At 40.6% G+C, this 5437-nt stretch overlaps 1 protein-coding gene across 2 annotated transcripts in view; it reads left to right on the forward strand.

Annotated features, from left to right (window-relative positions):
• Positions 1 to 3858: 3858 nt before the first annotated feature.
• Calu (calumenin) overlaps positions 3859 to 5437 on the forward strand; it is a 28274-nt gene continuing 26695 nt past the window's right edge. For both annotated transcript variants that reach the window (XM_021164741.1, XM_021164742.1), the window contains exon 1: positions 3859 to 3961. The gene's annotated coding sequence lies outside the window, so the exon portion shown is untranslated. The remainder of the gene's footprint in view (positions 3962 to 5437) is intronic.

A 5437-nucleotide genomic window follows, 5' to 3' on the forward strand; every position in this document is an offset into this window, starting at 1 on the left:
TTCCCCCTTGATCACTAATTGAGAAATTGCCTTACAGCTGGATCTCATGGAGGCATTTCCTCAACTGAAGCTCCTTTCTCTGTGATAACTCTAGCTGTGTCAAGTTGACACAAAACTAGCCAGTACAAAAAGCATATACTTTTTTAAAATAAAGAACCTTTAACCATGGTAGCCAAAAATTCAAAATTAGTTACAGAGTCTTCCTCAGAGAATAAGGAAACAAGATGATTCATCAACTGAAAGAAAGAAAAAAAAATCACAGCAAAGACTATATTCTGACGGGCGGAGGAAACATGTACCCAGGCGTATCTACAACCTCAACAGCTAGCCCAGAAGGCATGAATTTTGGGTTACATTTCTAAGATGAAACATGTTAAACTTCATCTGAGAACACGTCTGTATGGGCTTCAGAAATGCTGGATAACCCTCCTCTTTAAGTCCAGTGACAACTGAGTATCTATCTTAAGTAACTTTTCTCTTTTTGTTTCTTAAATCCTTTTATAATTAGGTATTTTCAGAAATTGTCTATGATACTTAATATTTTGCTTGGTATACAACTAAATAATAAATAGTGTTAATTTTGGTTTTAGTGAACTTACAAAATCATTATTAATCTTTTTGTATTGGTTTATTTGAATCCCCACCTTACTCAAAACTAGTTTTCATGTTTAAAAAAAATCAAGTGTGGCCTGGAGAGCTGGCTTGGTGGTTAAGAGCATTTCTTCTTGCAGAAAATTAACTGAGTCCAACCAATTAAACTCTGTAAAAGGCTATAATATGCTCAGAAGTTGAACAAAGTAACTTTACCTCCATTTACTTTAGCTAGAGGCAATTGAAGATGTGGTTAACTCTTTCCATTCATTTATACAGCAGACATACACCTCTAATAACTACAACATCCTTTAAGTTTATGCCTTAAGTGCTGAAGTCTCTTCATTAAATGAGTCTCTAAAGTATTCTACATTACAATAAGCTGGGCTTTTTAAATTAAATGATATTTATATTTTGCTAATAAAAAGGAAATAGACAAAACTACAGCGACTTCTTATAGAGTCTCATTTCCATTTCTGCCATTAAAATAAAAAGTAAGATTTAGTTACGCCTACAAGGACCTTAACATTCTGATTTCTTTTGGGGGAATGGGAGTAGGCTTAACATTGAACCCCGGGCCTTCATTTTACTATTGTGCTACACCCGCTGGTTAAAATTGTGATTTCTAACAAGTTTAGTCTCTTCTATCATTGTTGTTAATATTTTGTACATAAAACATATAATCTTATTAAGAGAAAATTTATAGGAATATTATATTGTTAACTAATTTATTTTACAACGTGGCTTTCTACTTACTTTCCCCAACTAAATCTGGTTTAATACCAATATAATACAACAGATCTGGCCAATAGCCAGATAAGAGCTATGATAAATTAAATGTTGATGATCAGTCTTTCCTAGAGTTAGAGTTAGCCACTATATATAATCGAAATTATAGTTATAAAGTCAAGCTGGCCAAAACCAAAACAAACAATTAAAAAATAATAGATTTGTTTTAAAACTCCAATTATAAATAATACGGTTCACAGGATACAAGTAACTGTAAACACAGGGATAAATATATAGTCAATCTAGGGTTGGTTGATCTTTTGTTTTTTGTTTTTAATTTTTGGTTGTTTAAATGCCCATTTCCTTCACTAGCTACTTTTATGCCACTGGGCCAGACAATGTTCTTGATTATTATGTGTGTGTGTGTGTTACTCTTAATATATGTCACATTGCGACAAATACAGAGGACTTAAAAATAGATCTGGGATATAATGGCCAGTAGATTTTGATGATATGATCCAGAAGTTGTTGTCTTAACAGCTTTAGCAGGCTATTTCCCTCTCTTGAAGATTGCCCTCAGCCTCATCTACACCAGATGCTTGGAAGTGTTTCCTAGCAACATGGAACATTAATAATATTCAGTAAAGTACTATGTGTCCCTGCACCATGCACAAAATACAGTGCTTGGTCGACAGGGAAACAGTGGATGAGGATGCAAAGAAAGCAGCTGCACTTTCAAACTGAACCTTCTTCAAGTCTTACTGGCTGATTAGACCCTCAGTGATGTGGTAAAGTCAGAACATTGCTAGTACATAGCCAAAATATTTCGGAACACATTTAACCTACTTAATGTTGATTTATTTAAGAACCTTTTACTTCTCTGTAACTGACCTAACAGCTTTATTAGGCAAGTCATGTGGACTGTAGAAACAAAACACTAATTTCCTTTGGAATGTATGGTTTAGCAGACTACTAGCTTTCACAACTCAAGAGCTAAGCATCATCAGATAATTTACCTGAGGGTTATAAGGAAGGTTTTTTTCACTTTGCTATAACCCATTCTCTGATGTTCCCACCAATGTATTTGAAAAGTAATTTTCTTTGTTCTATTACTATAAAAACTTCATCAAACTGTTACTACATTGGTACATGAAATCTGGGTTCCTAGTCATGGTCACTCACATTTGGCTCCATAATAAACTTTCTTTGAGATGAGAGTTGTATTTTGAGTTGGTGGTTTGGATGTCCCAAACAATAGTTGCACACTTTCCTTATCTTAGGGCAAACTTATTTGCTTTATTGTCTTTCATGAACTTAGTATTTGTTTTGACTGGACTTAAACTCTAGAGGCTTTGCGTGCTATTCATTTCATACATGTTGAAAATAAAGTAGCTCTCAATGAATACATGCTTTAATTTCATGGCATTGAGTAGGTGATGGGTCTAAGGTTATATAGTTCAGTGGTAGAATGGACAACTAGAATCCTGCACAGAGTCTGGGTTCAAATTCCCCTGTCCCCGGCCCCCTCCAAAAACAAAACAAAACAAAAACACCAAATCGCTAATTTCCTATGTTTCTTTTAAATCAAGGGCCTTCAACGCAACGGGTTTCTTCTATTCAGTTCACTTAGTATTGCTGAGAATTACCTTGGACCTGGACTGTAAGCTGGGAGCTCCTGATATGTAAGTCAGGCAGATCCTATTTTGGCACTTGGTCTAATCGAAGACATAAGGACAAGCACCGTTATTTAACAATATCTGGCTGCGTACTGAAAATGCAAACTGCCAGGAAAGCAAATATGTATTATCAGTTTACTGACCAGGAAAGATTCCTAGAACTAACACCTTAACTGAGCACTGGCAACTTCACGACTACAGCTTCCACTAAGACATTCCAGGATATGTTTCATGACTGATGGCTTTCAGTAGCTGAAAAATCCAGAAAACATACTTCAGGCAGAGGAAGCCGCTTTGTGGACAAAGACCACATGGGTGTGAAATGTAAGGCTGTTAGGGGAAGGCCGGGATCATGATGGTTTGGGCAGAGATGCGAAAGAGCATGGTGGGTGAGAATCGAAGCTGAAAGGTGCGTGTTGGCGGGGCGGAGAGCTGCTCAGTAGATCTGACTCTCTAGAGCCAGAAGTTGGGCTCGTTCACGGTGGGTGGTGACGTTACAACGGGATTATTCCGGCTCCAGGGGCTTGGTGGCAGGAAGAAAACCATCGGAATTACACTTGAAGCCTAGGGAATCAGGGTTGCCTGCCTAAAATGAGGTCGTGGTGGTCAGTGGGCCAAGGTCAGCAAGGCGCGCCCACACACCCAAGAGCAAGGAGCAGGGACTCAGCGTCCCCACGGGCTGGGCAACCCGAGCTGGGCGGGAATCCGGTCCACGCAACTCGGCGCGCTCGCGGGGACGTGGCGATTTCCAGCCAATCCCGGCCACTCGATTGTGAGACCAATGGTCGCACGAAGAAGCCATACGTCAGCAGTGATCGTGCCTGGGATTGGTGTGAAGACCCCCGACAAGTCGGATGGGGGCGGGGCCACTAACCACTTCCGGTTGGGCGGTGCTTGTGCGCGGGAGCTCACTCCCTGGGTGAGCCGCGGCCACGGTATCCTGCGGCGTGGAGCTCCCGGGAAAGGTAAGTTCTATGGTGCTGGGTGGGTCCTGGTTCGCTCTTATTCTGTCCGTCGGCCCTGTTCCCCATTCGTAGTGGGTGTCCTCACTCCGGTCTCAGTGCACCCTGATGGGCCCGAGGCTCCACTCTGGCCCTCAGAGTGCGGTCCCCGACTTGCTGTCCCGCAGCTCTGCGGAAAGGGTTGTAGCTCCCGGGCCCTGCGCCCTCCTGGGCACCGTTTTTGTGCCTGGTTTCGCGCGTCCTTGTTCTCCTCCCGGGTTCCCTCCACTCAGTGTCCCTGTGACCAGAGGGTCACTTTTGTTTGTTTCCTGAAGGTCGGAGAGAATTGGGTAGAGAGTTTTAGTATCCGCTCCCTGCCACCTCGCCCGACTCTTTGGAGATGCCACCCCGCCCCAAGGCCACATCCCGAGAATTGAGTTACAAGTGCCAAGAAAGAAAGAGTTAGCTGTCTTACAGGGTGTAGGAACATGGAGAACAAAACGATTGAAAACATAATGTCATTATTTTTAAAACTTCTTGTTAATTAGAAAGGAACGTCGCAGTTTTCTATGTTTGGCTGAATATTGTCATTAATGGAAATAGTTTTCACGTGTTAATTAGGGAGTTAATTACCTTTAAATAATCACGGGTTTTTTGCTTGTCATTCCCAAGTGTTCTGATTTTTGACATGCTGTATGCATTTTGTAAAGTTCCTTTGGCATGAGTGGGAAAGATCAGTGGATCTGCTAAAACTTTTGGTTCTTTGATCGAAATTCCTAAGCGTTCACAGCCTTGGAACAGGATTTTTTGAGAATTGCATTCACTTCCTGTCATGAACCATCAAGTCAACATTAATAAGTTGGGAATGATAGTGCTCCAGTTTAATTTAACTTGAAGGTAGAGGAACCTGGAGTGGCTGATAAATTATTCTTTGCTATACCTGAAAGCTGACCCAGGAGAAGTATTATATTTGACCTCATTCAGTTAGATTTAAGTATCGAGCAATAGTCACTGCTAAAGAACTTGTGTTCTTCCGTCCAAATGTGGGACCAGAGAGAACCTATTACTTGTGTGTAAGATACCTATTACTATGTCTGTCTAGTCCTACTATGAGTTTGACAGTGTTTCAGGGGTCTCCAACAGGATATTTTGAAGATTCAAAAGGAATCATGAGCTCACAAAAAATATAAAGTATGTGTGTATTCTTCTCGATGTCATTCTCATTGTTGGGCGCCATTCATATAGTGATATGTTAATTGATGTGTTATATCATTGCTTCAGTACAGGAGACTAATATGTTAGTATTAGCTCAATTTTTTTTGTAACATAGTTGTGCCAGGGATGTTTCGGGAATAGCCAGGAATAGTCATGGGAAATGCTTGATTAAGATCCTGGATTCTTTCTAAGTTCGAGGCCAGCCTGGTCTACAGAGTGAGTTCCAGGACAGCCAGGGCTATACAGAGAAACCCTGTCTCGAAAAACCAAAAAAAAAAAAAAAAA

The sequence above is a fragment of the Mus caroli genome, chromosome 6 (genome assembly GCF_900094665.2).
Source record: "Mus caroli chromosome 6, CAROLI_EIJ_v1.1, whole genome shotgun sequence".
Classification (NCBI taxonomy): domain Eukaryota; kingdom Metazoa; phylum Chordata; class Mammalia; order Rodentia; family Muridae; genus Mus; species Mus caroli.